Source organism: Xyrauchen texanus, chromosome 47 (assembly GCF_025860055.1).
Source record: "Xyrauchen texanus isolate HMW12.3.18 chromosome 47, RBS_HiC_50CHRs, whole genome shotgun sequence".
Lineage (NCBI taxonomy): Eukaryota > Metazoa > Chordata > Actinopteri > Cypriniformes > Catostomidae > Xyrauchen > Xyrauchen texanus.
Window position 1 is genome coordinate 5,139,001 of NC_068322.1, and position 22,876 is coordinate 5,161,876.

A 22,876-nucleotide genomic window follows, 5' to 3' on the forward strand; every position below is an offset into this window, starting at 1 on the left:
CTCACAGTGACAGGCGTGGGCTCTGGCTCGCAGACCGGGGCAGGCGTGGGCTCTGGCTCGCAGACCGGGGCAGGCGTGGGCCGGGAGGCGGAAGCCCGTCTTCTCTTCCTCCTCCGGGCAGACGAAGTTGAGCACGCCGGCTTGAGGATCGCGGATGCGGGGCACACCGGCTCTGAAGCGGACGAGGTTGGCAGCTTGTAGGTCAGGACGGGCGTGGAGAGACGAATCGTGGCGGACAGGGGGAGTATCTTCGTGGGAGGAGCGTCATCCTCCAGAACGCCCACAGTGAGCGGCGATCCGCTGACCCGCAGGGTCTCCTCCACGAAACCGAGGAGCGTCCAGCAACGACTCGCCGGCGGCAACCGCTCCCTCAGAGACTCGTTCAAGTTACCCCGGAAGAATGTCACCAGGGCGTGGTCGGGGAAGTCAGAGATGTGTGCCAGCTCCAGAAAATCCTGGACGTGGTCCTCCAAAGGGCGGTCCCCCTGCTTGAGGCAAAGGAGCCGGTAATTCGCCGGATAGGCTGCTAGATCCATGTGTGGGTCAATCGTTCTGTAACGAGTGATGCAGCGAAGGCAGACGAGGAGAGCGGATCTATATGCAGCTTAACTTTATTTAAACAAACAAACAAATAAACACAAAGGAAAAACCCACAATGGGAAAACAGGAAACTTAAACACGATGAAACAAAACTGAGAACTCGGGCAGGGAACACATACCAGGCTTAACAACATTCAACGATTGAACGTGGGGAGTGAAACAACCGGGTTAAAATACATGAACATGGAAACACGGGAGCCAATGAACAAACAGAACTCAAACAAGATAACAGGGTGATAAACTAAAACCAATGACAACTAACGAGGGCAGGTGAAAACAATGAACAGAGAACACGAAGGCTAACAAGAAAACTATGGAACTACAAGGGAGACAAAAGTGAAAACTAAGGAACTACAAGAGTGACAAAAATGACAAACAAAGGGCAACAGTGAGACAAGACATGGTAATCATAACACTCATCAGTTGAGAAAAAAGCATCACATCTTTCTTTCACAAGTAGCGGCACTGACAGTTGGCAGCCATTCCAGCATCGTAAGACAAGCTCATTTCTTTCTCAAATCGGGCTAATCAGGTAATTAACTTTGAATGTAGATGTTGAATCTCATGGAGGGTGTTGATGAGGCGAGGAGAAATTTGTCCTTGATTTTGAAACATAACTTTTGTCTACCAAATAAAACATTGGGCTTTGGAATGAGACGAGGGAAGTGCATAACAGGTTATTTACTTTAGTCATTTGTATAGCATAAATAAATATGGAGTAACAAAGTTTGTTCATTGACATTTCCTTTCTTAAAAAAAAAGTGCTGGGTAGGAGGCTAGCTTAAAATGTATGCATGTATTGTATCGATTTGAAATTATGTTTGTTGATTGGTTGGTCTGTACGGGAATAAAGATGTACCGTTTTTTTTAACCAAAATTGTATGATATATTATGATTTCGCCAGCTTGTATGAAGTATTGTAATTTGTCATGAGACTGAGTTGTTTAAAAAATAAGAGGACTTGTTGATGTCAGCAAGAAATAAAAGTTGTTTCAGAGGCAGTGCAAATTGGAATCCTTGGATTAACCTGCACTGAGGAACATTTATTAAAGTAAATTGTTTTTTTTAATGTTGAATTATATCTCCAGGCAGACAGAAAGTATCTCTACTCCAGCTGAGAAATAATTAGAACTTTTGTGCATGCATCTGTTTTTATGATTTGTTAGGTATGCTACTTTGAAGATACAGTGGACAATGAACAAGCAAATCAGACCACCTTGGTTTTCCGTATCTAATTTTTTGAAAATGTGCGTACATTAGAAATGAAAATACTGGCATAGTCAATTTCATTTTTGGCCTAACTTGTATTTTACACTTTATTATTGTACTTTAAGTTATTTAGGTGATATTTACAATGTATTTTTCATTTTGTGTGGTGCATATCTCAAAGCACTATCAGATGCCAGGATCTACTATTAAAAAAAAATGGAACTCTTAATATTCTCATACTCCCACAGCAAACGTGATAAACTCAGCTCAGATGATAAAAATGATACAGAACAAAATGAACATACTGCTGTGAAGCAGCATCTGCCCATCTGTCAGCCTGGAGTCTATCTGTCCGACCGTAAAGCTTATGCTTTCTCTTTCTAGTATATTACAGCAGTTGAGTTCATGTATTTTATTTTTAAAGCTTAAAACAAACAATAAAAATCAAAAGAGCAGGCGTTTCATCAATATTATGTGGTCAGTGGCGAATGATCAGACTCCGATCTCACTTGATGCCTGAAAGGCGTTTGATATGGTAGAATGGGATTATCTTTTTAAGATTTTGAAAATATACGGGTTTGGGAATACTTTTATAGGATGGATTAAGTTACTTTATAGACACCCTGTAGCAGCGTACAAATAAATGGATTAACTTCAGATTATTTTACTCTGGATAGGGGCACCCGGCAGGGTTGCCCTCTTTCCCCATTATTGTTCTGTCTTGCCCTGGAACCATTAGCAGCCATGATAAGAAATCAGGATGAATTTACAGGGATGGTGGCGAGAGCTATGGCGCATAAGCTTTTGCTTTATGAAGATTATATTTTATTATTCTTCTCCAACCCATTTAGGTCTATGCCTTGCCTCCATAGAATTATTAATTCCTTTTCTAAATTCTCAGAGGCAATTGGTCTAAATCCAAAGCTTGGCTCTGAGAGCATACTGCCCAGTAATGGCTTTCCAGCCAGGTGCCTTCCAGTGGCCCAAACAGGGCATTAAGTATTAAGGAATTTTATTCCCAGCAAATTTGTGTGATATAGTTAGACTTAATTTTGACCCCTTAATAAAATGGTTTTCGAGTGATGTGGGCAGATGTGTTCATTACATTTATCTATGATTGGGAAGGTAAATGTTATTAAAATGAATTGTATTCCAAAATGTAACTACCTGTTACAGTCTCTCTCAGTAGATGTCCCCCCTCTCTTATTTCAAGCAATTTGATAACATAGTGAAGAACTTCATTTGGCATGGTTAGCGTCCTAGATTACATTTTAATAAGTTACATAGGCTGATTGACCAAGGTGGGCTAGGCCTACCCAAAATTTGGTTTTATTATTATGCATTCGGTCTCAGATATTTGGCTCACTGTTCGCTTCCACCCGAGAGAGCCCCTCCCTGGTTATGTATTGAACAGGAAGTTCTTGCCCCTATTTTGCCATTGCAAATCCTTTCAATCAAAATAATTGGAGAAGTTAAGTTATACCATGTTATCTCACATTTTCACTAGGTATGGACAAAAGTGTCCAGAGTGTTTAATTAGGACATTTATTTAAATGTTGCCTCAAGCATATGGCTGAACCCTAAATTACATATTAATAAGTCACCTTTCTGCTGGTCAGAGTGAGGGGGGTTACTACACTCGGTGACCTACATGAGAGTGGAGTGTTGAGATCTTTTGAAAATTTGGTTCAACATTTTGGGATTCACAGATCTCAGTTTTATAGGTATTTACAGCTGTTCCACCTGCTCTGTACTATTTTTGGGGGTAGGATTCTAAAACATTTCAAGTCTGCATCTAGAGATGCAAAGGAGCACCTTATGCAATTGAAAATTTTACATAGATTCTGTTGGACCCCCTCTAGATTGTAAAGGCTTAGTCATAAAGACAGACCTCCTGCTGGCGATGCCAATCAAAAGATGGAGACACGATTGCAACAACTGTTGTCAGCAAATTATTTGCTCATGTCATACTGAGCCACCTATAGAAACTAGCCAAAAGAGTGTACCCAGATTCACAGTGCGGTTTCAGATCAGAGTGCTCTGCAATCGACATGATATTCTACCTTCGTCAACTACAGGAGAAATGCAGAGAGCAGGGACAGCCACTGTTTGCATTCACTGACCTTCGATTTCCTGAGTCATGACAGCCATGACTCAGGAACAGCATGACAGCAAGACTTGGATGTCCATCAATGCTCCTTAGCATGATCCAATCCATTCACAAAGACAGGGCATTGTCCAGGGACATTGTCCAGTTTGATGGCTCATCATCAGATGCCTTCAACATCAAGAGCAGTGTCAAACAGGGCTGCGTACTTGCACCAACATTGTTCGGCATCTTCTTTGCAGTCATGCTGAAACATGCATTCTGTATAGCCACAGAAGGAGTTTACCTCCACACAAAATTAGACGGAAAACTCTACAATCTGTCCCGTTTAAAGGCAAAGACCAAAGTCAGCATGGTCATCATTAGAGACATGCTTTTTGCGGATGATGCTGTCCTGGCATCTCACAAGTAAGAGCAGCTGCAGCAGCTCACGGACATGTTCTCCTGCACCTGCCAGGACTTCAGCATGACCATCAGCCTAAAGAAAACACATATAATGGGCCAAGAGGTGACCTCCCTTAGAACAAAATAAAAAACGACATACTCAAGGTGATCCACGAATTGACCTACCTCAGCTCTACCATAACAGACAACATCAGTATGGACACCGAGACCAAGGGGCATATTGGCGCGATACAACAACTCTCACCATACTGACAAAGCGAGCCTGTGAAAACAGGAAGCTGACCATCCGAACAAAGGTGGCAGTGTACAGAGCCTGTGTTCTGAGCACATTGCTACATGGGAGCGAGTCCTGGACCCTATACTCAAGGCAAGAAAATAGGCTCAACATCTTCCACCTGCGCAGCCTAAGGCGCATCCTGGGCATTAAATTGACTGACTGTATTACTAACAAGGAAGTCCTCAACCACGCTCAGATTCCAAGCCTCCTCACACTCCTGCACCCTGGCCAAAATGTATCACATGCAGGACAGATTTCCAAAAGAAACAGCATGCAAATAATATCAAGATAACATCTGCTGCGATTCTGAAGCATGCAACCAGTGGACTATGGAAGTAAATACATGTCTAAAGTCTTTGAATCATAAAAGCATGTTGAATTGTTCTAAACGAAAAAATAAATGCATTGTATTATCAGTGCTTGCATTTAAATGCATTGAATTGACAGAGCTTGCATTTTAATGTGTTGCATTTACAGTGCTTGCAATTCAAACTTCTACATCCGGAAACTGCAGGAAATGCAGCAGAGTACAGATACACAAGCTAAACCTGGTGCTATTCATCCACACCTGTAGGTGGTGCAATGCAATTGGTTGTTGACTGCTGAAGACCAAACATTCACATGTGAGCGATAATCTTTGTTTCTGTCTTGGAAAATCCACAAATGTTGCATATTGACAGTGTTGCAACAAATAACTTGTAAAATGCGTCTGATGTCTACTTTGCTATCGTAAAATCTAGGACACCTCTTCTGGGTGGAGGTAATGGGCATTGTCCAAATGGCACAAGTTTTTTTTTCTGAGCATACAGTATACCATGGTATTTGAAGTATCTCAGAATATATCATGTTAAAATATTGAATATTAACATGGTAACCATTCAATTCCATCTGATACATTTACTGTACCATGGCAACAACACAGGACTTTCTGTAAGGGGTGAATCTCTCTCATTTTCTGTGACGGTCATCCTTTGGTCCAATAAGGCTTAAGATTTATGTGAGGCTACTGTCCAATGATAAATGTCCTTTGACTAGACCATCTGGCCCACCATATTCTCATATCTACAGTTTGCTGGACAGCTGGACATCAATTACATTGAAACCCAGTCTTCAAAGTCACCTGCTCTCCCCAGCAGTCATCACCGTAGGCAGCGGCGCACCCGCGATGATTCACATGGTGAGTCGTAACAACTGCTGTGACATTTCCTATTAATTAGGTTACTGGTGACTCCTTGCTAGGCTCTCTTTGTAGCAAAGGTCAACTTTGGCAACAGTCAAAGGACTGTCATGCTTCACTTTGCTACAGAGGGACTGGGAGTGTAATTGAACTGATTGTCATTAGCAGCCATGCTGATATACTGATGCAGTTTATATTTTTTTGCATGCTTATTATTAGCCAGGTGACAATCATAAGTCTGTCTGCTTCGAAAGTAAAAATACTCTCCTCAGTAGCAGCCTGATTTGAGATATCATTCGTGTTCGTAGCACAAACAATACAGTTCAACTTAAATGATGAAAATTAATACTTAGGGTTAGGGGTTTGTTTAAAATCCCTAAAACCAAGTATAAGCAATAGTAATAGTGACTAATTACATGTGTAAGTTGTTTCCCATTACAGAATAAAAAAAAATCTGGAAGGTTATTCTGACTTTATATCCCACAATTGTGACTTTATCTCATAATTATGAGGCAATTGCGAGATACAGTATAAAGTTGAGAGATATACTGTCCAAGATATAGTTGTGACTTTATATCTCACAATTGCAAGAAAAAGTTGATATTGCAAGACATAGTCGAAACTCAGAAAATAAAGTCAAAATTGCAAGATGTGGAGTCAACATGGTAAGATATAAAGTTACAATTATGAGAAATAAAGTCGCAATTACACACATGAGCAATTGCAAAATATAAAGTTGAAATTGCCAAATATACTATAAAGTTGAAATCGAGAGAAAAAGTAGAAACTGTTATACATGAAGTCGAAATTGCAAAACATGAAGTCACAATAGCAATATACATACTCGCAATTGCGATTATACCTGTACTGTATAAAGTCATAATTACTTTTAATTACAAGTAATTAAGTAACTATTTGTGACTACTTGCAACTTTATATCGCAATTGTACAAAATAAAGTAGAAATTGCAAGATACTGTATTAAGTCGAAATTGAGAGAAATAATAAAACAAATTGCATCATATAAAGTTGCAATTACAATACAAGGTATAAAGAGTAATCATGAGAAATAGGCGCAGTTGTGAGATGTAAAGTCACAACTACACACATGGGAAACTAGTTAGACTATATTTTGCAATTGTGGCTTTCTATATTGTAATAAAGAGAAATAAAGTTGAAATTGAAAAGCAATATGCTGTACAAAGCCACAAATGCAAGAAATAAAGTTGCAATTATGAGAAATAGTCACAGTTGTGAGATATGAAATTGCTATTGCATGATATAAACTCAATATCAAGAAATAGACTTGCAATTCTGAGATTTTAAGTCACAATTGCGAAAAATAAAATTACCTTTTACTTTTTAAGTTTTCTTCACTTTTCTTATCTCAGTCATTACAGTACATAGCCACAGTAACACAAATATACAGTATAAATGATGTCAAACAAACAGCAGGTTGAATGTCTTACATGAACAACTTTGAGACATTTCTTTCATTAGAGGACATCTTGCTGTGATCTAATAAAGAAATGGTATGTTAAGACATCTCCATTGACAGCATTTTCTCATCCAAGCATTGAATGTGATTAATGAATTTATACTTGAAAGCTCCAAGTTCGTGTTTGTGATCGAACAGACTGTGATGCTCAACGTGGTTCCATCTGGCCATCAGTTATTCTTGACAAAGCGCTGTGATCCAGGCACACTGACGGGAGTTAAACTTGGACCGTGAATATCAGATAACGGAGAGCTGTCGCTGGCCTTGTTTCCGTGTCTGAAAATGGCTCATTTGCTTTCATTGTGAACACAGTTACATGTCTACAAATAACAAAGGCCAGTTGCTATGGAGATTCTTCTCAAGGGAGCAATGCTGCAATACAGACAAGACCTTTAGCAGGTGAAATTATATGAGTGGACTGTTGACTGCCACAAGTTGAATGCTTCTTGATACAGATAATGTGGCTAATATATAAATAATGCTCTTATAACAGTGGTCACAAAATTATCTGAGGGTATAGACATAAACTGAAGAAATAAGTGTAATTTGACAGCAGAGACAAAATAAAAGCATGAATCTAGATTTCTAGATTTCACCCCAAACACAAAAGACATACTGTAAATGTACATTTGATTTTGCTCAAAGAAGAAATAGCCTCTTTTTAGGATTATTAATATATACAGTGTATTAAATTGTTTGCCCCCATCAAATCATATTTTTATTTCTATAATGAAAATTGTATAATGTATAAATAATTTACAAAGTTAGTACAGTAGTTTGTCACATAACAGTAATTTTCCCTGTATTACAGTAATGTATCCAGTAAAGCAGCGCAGGCCTAGCAATCCTCCGTTGCTAGTTCTAAAGTGACGTTTTCAAACCAGCAATGCAGGCTAGGATTGTATCAAAGCAAGATGCTGAATATGTGGCGGAAGACAGTAGTTCCACTCACAAAAGCATTTCAGGGACGAACACCAGAAAATATCTTGAGATAAAATCCTGAACGATGTCTTAAGGCAGCGTTTTCCAACCTTTTTTCTGCCACGACACACACTTTTTACGACTAAAAAATTCTACGTCACACCGCTATCATGCATATGCTAACCATCATCATTATTTTTCCTTTTCAAGAACTTGTCCATGTTTTCTTTCCGTCTTAGTAGCCTGTTTCTTGTATTGTTTGAAACACGGCTTTGCAAAAAAAAACACAAGTCACATACAGTGCTTGCGTTACACTTTCTCATCGTCCGTCATTTTGACGGACAGGGCCGTAAATATTCCGTCACAATGTATTATAACCCGTCATTTTAATTTTCATCTTTTAATGATAATAAGACATTTATTAGCTTTTATTTTTGTTCACATTTTCATTTTTAATCATGAACTTACAGGTCGAGCAAATAACAGATTATGCATTTATTTATTTATGAAGAGAACAGATGAACAACAGAGACACCACACGAAGCAGATGAATGTTTTTTCCCCCCGCAGTGACAGCGGAGGCCACTAAAACACAACATATGAACAACGCAATATTACAAAAAACAAATACAATTACAGTGAGGAAAATAAGTATTTGAACACCCTGCTATTTTGCAAGTTCTCCCACTTGGAAATCATGGAGGGGTCTGAAATTGTCATCGTAGGTGCATGTCCACTGTGAGAGACATAATCTAAAAAAAAAAATCCAGAAATCACAATATATGATTTTTTAACTATTTATTTGTATGATACAGCTGCAAATAAGTATTTGAACACCTGTCTATCAGCTAGAATTCTGACCCTCAAAGACCTGTTAGTCTGCCTTTATAATGTCCACCTCCACTCCATTTATTATCCTAAATTAGATGCACCTGTTTGAGGTCGTTAGCTGCATAAAGACACCTGTCCACCCCATACAATCAGTAACAATCCAACTACTAACATGGCCAAGACCAAAGAGCTGTCCAAAGACACTAGAGACAAAATTGTACACCTCCACAAGGCTGGAAAGGGCTACGGGGAAATTGCCAAGCAGCTTGGTGAAAAAAGGTCCACTGTTGGAGCAATCATTAGAAAATGGAAGAAGCTAAACATGACTGTCAATCTCCCTCGGACTGGGGCTCCATGCAAGATCTCACCTCGTGGGGTCTCAATGATCCTAAGAAAGGTGAGAAATCAGCCCAGAACTACACGGGAGGAGCTGGTTAATGAACTGAAAAGAGCTGGGACCACCGTTTCCAAGGTTACTGTTGGTAATACACTAAGATGTCATGGTTTGAAATCATGCATGGCACGGAAGGTTCCCCTGCTTAAACCAGCACATGTCAAGGCCCGTCTTAAGTTTGCCAATGACCATTTGGATGATCCAGAGGAGTCATGGGTGAAAGTCATGTGGTCAGATGAGACAAAAATAGAACTTTTTGGTCATAATTCCACTAACCGTGTTTGGAGGAAGAAGAATGATGAGTACCATCCCAAGAACACCATCCCTACTGTGAAGCATGGGGTGGTAGCATCATGCTTTGGGGGTGTTTTTCTGCACATGGGACAGGGCGACTGCACTGTATTAAGGAGAGGATGACCGGGGCCATGTATTGCGAGATTTTGGGGAACAACCTCCTTCCCTCAGTTAGAGCATTGTAGATGGGTCGAGGCTGGGTCTTCCAACATGACAATGACCCGAAGCACACAGCCAGGATAACCAAGGAGTGGCTCTGTAAGAAGCATATCAAGGTTCTGGCGTGGCCTAGCCAGTCTCCAGACCTAAACCCAATAGAGAATCTTTGGAGGGAGCTCAAACTCCGTGTTTCTCAGCGACAGCCCAGAAACCTGACTGATCTAGAGAAGATCTGTGTGGAGGAGTGGGCCAAAATCCCTCCTGCAGTGTGTGCAAACCTGGTGAAAAACTACAGGAAACGTTTGACCTCTGTAATTGCAAACAAAGGCTACTGTACCAAATATTAACATTGATTTTCTCAGGTGTTCAAATACTTATTTGCAGCTGTATCATACAAATAAATAGTTAAAAAATCATATATTGTGATTTCTGGATTTTTTTTTTTAGATTATGTCTCTCACAGTGGACATGCACCTACGATGACAATTTCAGACCCCTCCATGATTTCCAAGTGGGAGAACTTGCAAAATAGCAGGGTGTTCAAATACTTATTTTCCTCACTGTATAATATGAACAAAACACTTAAAAAAATTATTTAACAAAACTCAATCGACAACTCAAACCTTCCTCCTGGTCCGCATCGACATAAACTGTGTGCTCGCCTGTACGTAATCCAACACATCAAGGGAGACTGATGCTGAGGCAATTGCCATTAGACTTTGCATCTTTGCCTCGGACAGACGACTTCTCGTGGCAGTTTTAATTTGGTTCTGGAGGCTGAAACCAGCGTCAAGCGCCGCATCGCCCTCCACATGACAAGAGTTGCAGAAAGCGTCACAGAGGGGTGATTTTATGAGTTTGTAAAAAAGTGGGAGATTTGCACAATAATTATTGAAAACATGTATTTTGAAGAGAGAGAAAAATGTTGCAGTTGCTTTGATAGCAGAAAGTAATAAAAGGACTTGTTTATGTCTAAGTGTTTTCTTGGTGAATTTAAATTAGTTCAATAACTGGGGTCTCTAATATTCGTAAACAATAAGGTAATATTTAATTAAAAGAAATTTTGAGACATTCAATGTCTCTCCACAAATTTGGACAGTTTTTAAATATTTCTTGTTGCTTAGTACTCTCAAAGACATTATTGGTGAAGCAAAAACGTGTGTGAAAATACTTTGGTGTGACATCACTTCATAGACTTCAATGTATTCTGCAGCTGATGCGAGTCATGTGATGACCCTTAATGCGTATAAATATCACGCGCATTTGCACATTAATCATTGCTCTTCACAATCACAAAAGTGACCGATTATGGATTTTATGAAGACGTTTTACTCTAAAACTCCTGGGAATGGACACAGCCTAAAAGTTGGTTTGTGGTGTGCCAGGTAGGGTACTGGCACCATTTACCTGATTTTTTGGAGCTTCGTGAGGTTTAGTGATTTTACTCAACATTTTGTTTACTTACACAATTAACTAATAAGGACAGCAGCTGTGGTAACCGACCTCAAGGTGTTGCCTAGCAACTTGTGTGCTGTGGTCTGGCTGAATGGTTGATGTGCATGACTTACTGCAACAGTAAAACATCTCTGATTTGAGGCTTTCCAGGCCTTACGAGTGTTTGCGGTTCATAACAGCAAACGTAGCAAACTGTTTGACAACACACTCTTAATACAATAGCACAGCACTTACACACTCGTACACTCTATCATGGAATGGTTGTCTAAATTTGACAGATTCAGCTCTGACCTTTACATTAATATTAAGAAAAAGACCCAGGGGAATATTTTATCACTCAGATGTTCATTTTTAGCTTGGCAGACTTGAGTTTCACCCGATATATTAGCTGTTTCACAGCTGTTTCTCTTACACATTCTCATTAAAACTAATTTCTCATTAAAAATATCTTATTTGTGATTTTCTCTCCTAAGGTTAGAGACGGCTCTAGCGGAGATGTTGGGCTTATATTGCAGTGAATCATTCCTGTAAGTAGCTCATAATCCTGCGTTGTGGGGCATAAAAGTAAAGGCCTACCATAATTTCCGGACTATTGAGCGCACCTGAATATAAGCCGCACCCACTGATTTTTAAATAAAATATTATTTTGAACATAAATAAGCCGCACCTGTCTATAAGCCGCAGGTGCCTACCGGTACATTGAAACAAATGAACTTTACTCAGGCTTTAACGAAACACGGTGTGGCAGTGGGGGCGTGGTCAAGCGCCCATTCGGGAGAGAAAAGCAGTAAGGGCGCTTACACCTGAGCTAAATTATGTATAACACCGGTGTCTAATTTCAGTAAGCATGGGGAGAGCGGCATAAAAAGGCAGCAGCCACAGAGCTGAGAGTGACACACGTCAGTCTAGTGTTGCGCATAGAAGAATTGAGAAACTTTATAAAATTGATTGTAAACATTGCTGTCGCCATTAAAAGCCTTACCTGGAACGTCAAGTGCCCTGCTGAAAACTGTCACTCTGGTGCCCATGTGACAGTTTTCCCAAGGAGGACACGTGAAGCAGGGCATTTGAAATTAGACACCGGTGTTAGACATAATTTAGCGCAGGAGTAAGCGCCCTTACAGCTTTTCTCTCCCGGACAGGCACTTGACCACGCCCCCGCTGCCACACACGGCTTGTAATAAAACATTTGCAGTAAACAGTAGCCTACCAAGAAAGTCATTGGTCACTATCTTCCTCGTCCTGTGCACTGAAACCACTGAAGTCATCTCCTTCCGTGTCGGAGTTGAATAGCCTCAGCTTTAGTTGTCTTTTTGCACTGAGTCAATTCCTCACGCTGCTGTTTCCAACGTCTTATCATCGACTCATTAAGACCAAGCTCCCGTGCAGCAGCTCTATTTCCTTTTCCAACAGCCAGATCAATCGCCTTCAACTTGAAAGCAGCATCATATGCGTTTCTCCATGTCTTTGCCATGGTGAGGGTGACAAAATTACTACCGTAATCAGAATGATGGGAAGTTTGAGCCTTCGATTTAATCTAAACAGTAAACAAAAAAAGTTGTTTTGACCTTAACCCGTTCGGCAATTTCATTGGTCTAATGAAAGCTTCACGCCGCCAAAAAACTGAGCACGTCACAGAATGTTTTTTTTTTAATTTTTTTTATAACATTTGAAAGCGGGAAAAATCCATATATTAGCCGCGTCATTGTATAAGCCGCGCGGTTCAAAGCGTGGGAAAAAAGTTGCGGCTTATAGTCCGGAAATTACGGTATTATTTTATTGTCCACAAGCAATAATTCCATTTACTGGGCTTTGCTTGCAGTGTTTACAATGCTATACTTTCAAATGAATGACTTCTTCCTAAAGCAACTGCAGAATCAAATGACCTTCAGATAGATGAGATCTCACCGATTGGCTGATTGGATCCTTATAAATAACAGTGCACAACAGGTTAACTGAGAATTAAAAGGCCATTGTATTGCATTTAGTTATTACGGCTGCCGGTGTCAATAGAAAATAGTGTTTATGTGCAGCTGACCTTAACACTTCTACAGAGACTGTGCTTGTTTTTTGATTCAATGAGGACACGTCACCCAATTGAATTTGGCTCTTTTCATTTGGAAGCTTTGAGGACATTTGCAGTTGCCATTTCAGTGAAGAAATACACAGTGGTTGTGTTTACAAGCACAGACTTTCATCAGATCTAATTCAATTCTGAATTTACTGTTTTTTTTATGTACCCTAAACACTGCCATCCAATGAAAATATCCATTTACATCCATGTGTGTTGCATGTATTCAGAAAATATCTTCGCATGCGGAGCATGGGAATTGTATTAACTGTCCATTAGGAAAGTTATTCGTTTCTATGGCAAAACTCGCCATAATGCCAAAGCAGCTTTGTTGTTGATAACAGGAAAATATTCATCACTACATTAATTTGATGATTGACCTCTATACTGTACATTCTTGCAAAGTGTTTAAGAAAACTCTCTCTCTCACACACACACACACACACACACACACACACACACTCTTAGGGAACCTGGAAATTACAACAATGTTATAAAATACACAGCACCAACAGCATGTTGGATTTCCATGTTTTATGAGGACTTTCCATAGACATAATGGTTTTTATACCATACAAATGTGACACCGGCTAGGGCCAAAAAAAAAAATAGATCGATCACAGACAACAACAAATTGCAAAAAGTACAAAATTCTTTATTAAACACTACCATAAAATTATTCAGGGCATGACTTAATTCAGCTGGCAGGGGCAGCAATTTCTCAATTTGTCCAACTAGGAATACAAAAAAACCTGAGCTACCTATACAGGGGACACTTCACTGCATCATGTGCAAACCACAGCAAACCCCCATAAGCCCTTCACTACAAACATGCTTATGTGATACACATTCACAATTAGTAGCCACACCAAAAGACCTATAAGGGCTCTATTAAATTGTACTCCCAGTTCTCCACCGACCACGATGGGAAACTACCCCCTGCAGCTTAATCAAGGATGGAAAGCGGTTTAAATTAAATACATAATTTAAAGAAAAAAAAAAAAAAAATAGATAAATAAATAATTCCACTAGCCAGCAACAAAATCAACCAATACATTAAACAAAAAACAATAAACAAAAACACATATAGCTGGCTAGGAAATTAATCACCACAAATAAGTCAGGGAGCAGTCAGTTTCACAATTGTCACATAAAATCAAATAAACATCAAACAAAAAAACAATATAAGAGAACAGCGACTAGCAATCAACATCCAACACCCTATAAAAAAAATAGAATATTTTTCATGAGCGTCAGTCACATCCAGATAACAAACAAACAACAAACTCAAAATGAATAACCATACCTTTAAGGTGCACTACCAGACAAATACATGGTGGTCCTGAATTTATTCCATCAGGAAAACAGTTCTAAAACATAATAAAATAACCATATTACCATAATTACCAACTCATACCCATATAATACATTAATGGATTCAAACACCCCCAACTCATCTACAAAAATTATTAAATCTATACTGGTGACTGCATCAGTACAATAAAAAACATCCCTTGTAATAGTACACCGAAAAAATACAGGTTTACCTTCAATTGAGACAAAATACACCACAGGACACCCAGTCCCACACAGCTACTAGCCAAACAGCTAACTGGTGCTGCAAGGACCCCGGCTGCCTTTCCATATTGCCTGTCCTTTAAATTGGGCCACCCTATCATCAATCTGTAATGGGATTGGTAGTTGCTTCACAATCTCCCTCCCCTTCTCCTGCTTACCTTGCTACAATATACCCCCTACAATTTTGGTCATTGCCCCAAGGACAAACAAACAAAATACTACTGCTCTTCACCAACATTTGGCTGCCCTACAACCAGAGGACGTGGCAATCTGTTAGGGTTGGAATGATGGCCAGCCGAAGCCCTAGCAGAGGGGTGATTTTATGAGTTTGTAAAAAAGTGGGAGATTTGCACAATAATTATTGAAAACATGTATTTTGAAGAGAGAGAAAAATGTTGCAGTTGCTTTGATAGCAGAAAGTAATAAAAGGACTTGTTTATGTCTAAATGTTTTCTTGGTGAATTTAAATTAGTTCAATAACTGGGGTCTCTAATATTCGTAAACAATAAGGTAATATTTAATTAAAAGAAATTTTGAGACATTCAATGTCTCTCCACAAATTTGGACAGTTTTTAAATATTTCTTGTTGCTTAGTACTCTCAAAGACATTATTGGTGAAGCAAAAACGTGTGTGAAAATACTTTGGTGTGACATCACTTCATAGACTTCAATGTATTCTGCAGCGCTGATGCGAGTCATGTGATGACCCTTAATGCGTATAAATATCACGCGCATTTGCACATTAATCATTGCTCTTCACAATCACAAAAGTGACCGATTATGGATTTTATGAAGACGTTTTACTCTAAAACTCCTGGGAATGGACACAGCCTAAAAGTTGGTTTGTGGTGTGCCAGGTAGGCTACTGGCACCATTTACCTGATTTTTTGGAGCTTCGTGAGGTTTAGTGATTTTACTCAACATTTTGTTTACTTACACAATTAACTAATAAGGACAGCAGCTGTGGTAACCGACCTCAAGGTGTTGCCTAGCAACTTGTGTGCTGTGGTCTGGCTGAATGGTTGATGTGCAGTTCAAGGACAAACAAACAAAATACTACTGCTCTTCACCAACATTTGGCTGCCCTACAACCAGAGGACGTGGCAATCTGTTAGGGTTGGAATGATGGCCAGCCGAAGCCCTAGCAGACCGTCGCAAAGGAACAGAATTTTGCACTGGCCCTACATCCCTACATTCCCTGGCATCATTAGAGCAAGAAGGAGAAGGCATCAACTCATCTGACTGGACAATATGGTCTGAGCTACCCTCCAAAAGAACCACCCAAGACTCCCCCGACGTCTCCTCATCAGACGACGAACCAGAGAGGGAGCCCTCAGGATCCACTACCATTGGAGGGTCAGGCATTTCAATACTTGGTCTACATATGGCATTCCTTAATTCAGACCGATGTACAGTTCTAACTGGTCTGTCTCCCGATACCGGCGCCACCGAGTAGACTGCACCATTTTCAGAGGGACCTCGAATGACCCTATAAAGACAAGGATCCCAAAAATCCTGAATTTTATTTCTCCCCTTTACATGATTCCTCAAGTGCACAAGCTGCCCCTCTTCTAAACCACCATCATTTACTTTCTCATTATATCATTGGTTCCGCTTCTCTACCTTAGCCTGCAATTTCTGCTTCACATGATCATGGCCTACTCTCAAACTCTCTTGATGGTCTCGCACCCAATCCTCGGTGGGACTAACACTACCATCTTCGCTCCTTCCCAACAAAAAATCCACTGGGAGTCTGGGATCACACCCAAACATCAAATAATAAGGAGTCATACCGGTAACATGATGGGCAGTGGTATTGTAAGCATAAGTAACTCGTGAGAGATGATGCGGCCAATACCTTTTTTGCTCCTGTGGCAACGTTCGCAACAGGTCGTGAAGGGTACGATTAAATCGTTCACATTGACCATTTCCCTGGGGGTGATAGGGAGTGGTCCTACCTTTTTTTACCCCGTAGATTTTACATAACTGCTGAACCACCATGCTCTCAAAGTTTCTCCCTTGATCAGAATGAATTCGACTTGGAGGTCCGAACCGATGGAACCAATGTTGTACCAACATCTGGGCCACGGTACTAGCTCTTTGGTCTCTAGTAGCCACAGCCTGAGTATACTTTGAAAAAACATCTGTAAGAACAAGGATATTTTCACGACCATCACTGGTGGGCTCTAAAATTGTGAAATCTATAGCCAGGATCTCATGAGGGCAGGAGGCTTGAATTGTACCCTGAAAAGACCGAATATTTGGTTGAACCGCCTTACTTAGAATACATCTTTCACATTGTTGACACCACTGCTCCACTCGCCTTGTCATACCTGGCCAAAAACACCGACTACGAACCAGCTGAAGAGTACGATCGATGCCTTGATGACCATGGCCGTCATGCACACTTCGAAGTACCTCTTCCTGCAAACACTGGGGAAGTACAACCTGAAAGGTATCCTTGCATTCCCCTGGTAATCGTATAACCCGGTACAATGCCCCTCCCTTCTCCACCAACCGTTCCCAGTGTCGTAACAGCTCCTTACTTCCTACTGACATTGCATCTTTCTCTTCAGATCTAGGCTGACCACCTAACCGAAACAACTTCAACACCAGACCAATCACAGGGTCTAGTCGTTGTAACAAAGAAAGGTCCTCCACAGACCGCCCAGCCAGTGGTACAACCTCATTGCACTCTACCTCTTTCCCTGAACCCTTAGAAACCTGTCCCACCAAAGCGGGCGGAACATCTGTCCCAGATATAAACCTCTCCAGATACTGTCTCGACAAAGCATCGGCATTGCCATTACTACGGCCCGGACGATACTTGATGGTAAAATTAAACAAGGCCAGTTGAGACGCCCACCTCTGTTCCACAGCCCCCAACTTTGCGGTCTGAAGATGGCTTAAAGGGTTATTGTCAGTAAATATGACAAAATTACTCCCTAGCAGATACTCTCGAAACTTCTCTGTTACTGCCCATTTCACAGCCAAGAGTTCAAGCTTCATTGAACTATAATTATCCATGTTTCTTTCAATGGGTCTCAAACCCCGACTAGCATACGCAATAGGCCTGAGTTTACCATCATGCTCCTGAGAAAGTACGGCTCCCAGCCCTCCGTGGCTGGCATCTACCTCTAATACAAAAGGCTTGGTGAAGTCAGCATAGGCCAAGACTGGAGCCATAATCAAATGATGTTTAATAGATTCAAAGGCATGCTCACAGGTCTCATTCCATACTGATCCTAATGGGACCTGAGGCGTCTTACCCTTCCTTTTAGGTCCACTCAGCCTACTCACCAATTGATGCAGCGGGGCGGCCAGTGAAGCAAAGCCCTTAACAAAACGACGGTAGTACCCCGCAAACCCAAGAAACGACCGTAATTCTGCCAAATGCACCGGACGCATCCACTCCTGTGTGGCCTCCAATTTGCCAGGATCAGTCGCCACTCCCTCAGCAGACACCACGTGTCCTAAGTACTTGACCTGCTTTTGAAAAAAATTACACTTGGATAACTTAACTTTTAACCCTTGTTGTTGGAGTCGGGAGAACACCTCTTCCAACCTCTCCAGATGTTGACCAACAGAGGAGGAAAACACAATTACGTCATCAAGATAAAGCAACACAGAATGATACCACTGGTCTCCGAATATGCGCTCCATTAAACGTTGAAATGTGCCTGGTGCATTACAAAGGCCGAAGGGCATTCGATTAAATTCAAAGAGGCCAAAAGGTGTACAAAAAGCCGTCTTGAATTTATCTTTCTCTGCTACTGGCACCTGGTTGTAACCACTGGCCAGGTCAAGAGTGGAGAACCACCTTGCCCCTGATAATGCATCCAATGACTCCTCAATTCGAGGGAGGGGGTAAGCATCCTTTTGAGTTTTAGCATTTAGTTGCCTATAGTCAACACATAACCTTATGCTGTCATCTTTCTTTGTCACCACTACAATTGGGGAAGAGTAAGGGCTACTGCTTTCCCTAACAATCCGACTATCCAACAACTGTTTAATATGCGTTTTCACCAAGTCATACTGTGACGGCGGAAGACGGCGGTAGGGCTGGCGGACAGGGACCTCATCCTGTAACGGAATCTCATGGGTAATAAGATCGGTACACCCTAAATCTCCCTCATCTTTCGAAAACAGACCAAAATACTTAAAAAGAAGAGACTTGGCTTGAATGGCTTGCTCCTCAGTTAGCCCATCAAAAGAGGGAAATTCCAAACCTTCTACAATATTCTCAGTCAGGACTTGTTGAGTAGCTATAAAAGCCACACGTTCTGAGGCCATCTGGCTGACAGAGAATGCCAGTGAAGCCGGGGCTTCCACGGCAACTGAAGCCACCTGTACTGTACCCACCACTCTCCGAGGAGGAAACCAAACATCCAAGCAACTCACGTTGGTAATAGGAGCATATAATATACCATACTCTGCATGTAAAAGGGCAGGGGAAATAAGCAATCCTTCTGGAAGAGTACCCTCATCAGGGCCCAAAGGCTCTAACAAAAACTCTGCCAAAGGAAGTTGGGGGCATGTAACAGGCACCATGGAAAGGGTTCCAGCGGAAATACAAATGGGTCTGTCACCTAGTACTTTTACTTTGAATGCTACTGTGGAATTAGTAATCGCCTCTGTTTTCTCACACTGACGAAGTGCACGCCTAACCATAGGAGCAGCAGATTGTACTAATGGGGTCTGAAAAAGACTTGTACCAAACTGCTGAAACAGTCTCTGATAACACTCCCTGAGGACATTCATCCCTAAAATACCGGGAGTAACAGTCTTACGGGTTTGCAACGCTACATTCACAGGGTCCTTGACAACCAAAATACCCCGCTTTGGAATGCACTGATTCAAAACAATCACATCTAGTTCGACGTAGCCTACATAATGTATGTCAAGTCCATTAGCAGCTTTTAAGCCAAGCCACTCACAATCCTGTTTCTTTAAATGAGAAAAACATTTATTGAAAAAACTCTCAGTCACCGTAGTCACCATGGAACCGGTGTCTACCAAACATGAAACATCAACATTACTCATCTTCACACTTAACATTGGGCATGATCCTACTAACCGATCATAAACAAAAGAATCCACACTGGAGCCATCTACAGTTCCTCCCAGCGTGTGGCTCTGCACGCTGGGGGTCACTAGTTTTCCGACTGCCTAGTTGGTTCCCTAATGGATACGCCCCCAGTAATCTGAGTATCCAGGACAGTTTCACAATACCGGGCTATATGTCCAGGCAAGCTGCATCTAATGCAAATTGGCCGGCCATCAGATGCACGTTTAAAACGATTATTCTTAACTTGAGGTTTACTAGTAGCAGGGGCCAAGTGTTTTACCAATAAATCCAATTGTGCTTGTTGTTTAAGAACCATATTCTTAAGTTCAGTCAACTCTGAAGATGGCTGGACACAAAGAACCTCACTATTAGGTGTAACCTGAGCCTCACAAGTATGAGGGGAAGGGCGTACTTGCTTTTCCCTACTGGATTGTCCCTCTTCTACCCACTGAATGGCCTCCGGCCGTACTTCCAGAAGTGACATGATCTCCCTACCTCGTACCAGCCTTTTTAGCTCCCTACGAAGCATAGGATCACAAACATTTTCACAAAATTGATCTCTTATAACGATCTCTGTGTTTGGTATAACCCCCGGCTTACATTGCTCCACCCTCTCCATTAGAGCCAATAAGGCATGTGAAAATTCATATAATGACTCCCCATCCCTCTGTTTTCGATCAAAAAACTTTTGTTGCCAATAGACATAAGATTTTGAACATCCATACACTTCTTTCAAAACATCAAAGATTTGTTCAGAATTCTCCCTCACCCCCTGAGGCCGATATTTAATCTCATTTCGAGCCTCCCCTTCTAGGTGGTCCAAAAGGAATAAAGCCTTATCCAATTCAGACATATACCTTAACCTAATGCAACTCTGTGCCTCTTCTATCCACTCCTCCTCCGACAGTGCCCCAGCAACCAAGGATCCAGAAAATTTTGGACATTTACGTTCTCTAGGGAGGTAAACAGCTTGCTCTCTACGAGAGGATACCATATCACTCCCACTAGCCTGTCCCTCCCCAACATCCCCACTTGGCCTGGGCACAGACAGTCTCTGATTCTCCAACTGAAGCTGCTCCACTTGAGCCCGAAGTCGTCGTAGTTCGTCCTCCATTTCGAAGGCCTAACAGAAGAAGACCCCGCAGAGATGCAACGAGGCACAGGTCCAGCTAGCCGCTGTTCTCTTCCTTAAAACACAAAAAAAAAACAAAAAAAAAAAAAAACTAGACTGCTCCCAAAACACAATAGACAACAAATTGAGCTCTATCCTGCCGACTACGCCAAAATGTGACACCGGCTAGGGCCAAAAAAAAAAATAGATCGATCACAGACAACAACAAATTGTAAAAAAGTACAAAATTCTTTATTAAACACTACCATAAAATTATTCAGGGCATGACTTAATTCAGCTGGCAGGGGCAGCAATTTCTCAATTTGTCCAACTAGGAATACAAAAAAACCTGAGCTACCTATACAGGGGACACTTCACTGCATCATGTGCAAACCACAGCAAACCCCCATAAGCCCTTCACTACAAAGCACAGGGCTGTTAATCAGAAGGTCACAGGTTCTAACCCCATGGCCACCACCATTGTGTCCTTGAGCAAGGCACTTAACTCCTGGTTGTTCCGGGGGGGATTGTCCCTGTAATAATTGCACTGTAAGTCGCTTTGGATAAAAGCGTCTGCCAAATGCATAAATGTAAACCTAACCCAACCCCTAAACCTAACCCTCACAGAAAACTTTCTGCATTTTTACATTTTCAAAAAACACAATTTAGTATGATTTATAAGCTGTTTTGCTCATGGGGACTGACAAAATGTCCCCACAATGTCAAACATTTTGGTTTTACTATTTTTATGGGGACATTTGGTCCCCACAAACTGATAAATAAATAAATAAATAAATAAATACTCACTCACTCACTCATTCACTCACTCACTCTCTCACACACACACACACACACCACACACACACACACACACACACACACACACACACACACACACACACACACACACACACACAATCTTTATCAGGACTTTCCATAGACATAATGATTTTTATACTGTTCAAACTATAGATTCTATCCCCTAAACCTATCACAACCCCTAAACCTAACCCTCACAGAAAACTTTCAACTTTTTTACTTTTCAATAAAACATTGTTTAATATGTTTTTAAGCTATCTAAATTATGGGGACACTAGAAATGTCCTCATAAACCACATTTATAGCATAATACCCTTCTAATTACCAGTTTGTAACCTTAAAAATTGTCCTCGTAATCCACATAAACATGCCCACCCCCCACATACACACACAAACACACATTTAGGGAACCTGGAAACTACAACAATGTTATAAAATACACAGCACTCAAGAATAATAGTAAACATGTTACAGTAACTTCACCAGACAATGCAGATACAGCACAATTGGTTAACAAACAAGTAATATTCGATTCATAAAAGCATGACAAGCAATCTAGGTTTTAACAACCCTACCAGAAACGATATCCAAGCATTAAAGGTAAACAACTTCGTCAGATGGATAACAGATATACATCAATCCAGACAGAAGCAATGCCATCCTGAACTGTGTGACTACTGAACTGAATGGCATACTTTCCCCAGCCTTTGTTTGAAAAATCTAATTTTGCTGGATGTGGTTTCTGGCTACGTAATGTAATGAAATATGTGTTACTAAAGAATGTTTTTTTTTGAAAGTGTCAGTTTTTTGGGGAGGAAAACACAGTAGTGTGGATGTACCGTGCAAATGTAAATGTAGGAAATGAATTGCCGTGGATGTGGCGTCAGCATGAGTTGTTTTTCT

At 40.9% G+C, this 22,876-nt stretch overlaps 1 long non-coding RNA gene across 1 annotated transcript in view; it reads right to left on the reverse strand.

Annotated features, from left to right (window-relative positions):
- LOC127639087 (uncharacterized) overlaps positions 1-15,010 on the reverse strand; it is a 38,192-nt gene extending 23,182 nt beyond the window's left edge. The window contains exons 1-2 of the long non-coding RNA XR_007969924.1: positions 14,945-15,010; positions 14,704-14,767 (exon numbers count right to left, since the gene is read on the reverse strand). This is a non-coding gene — a long non-coding RNA (uncharacterized LOC127639087). The remainder of the gene's footprint in view (positions 1-14,703; positions 14,768-14,944) is intronic.
- Between the last annotated feature and the right edge of the window lie 7,866 nt (positions 15,011-22,876).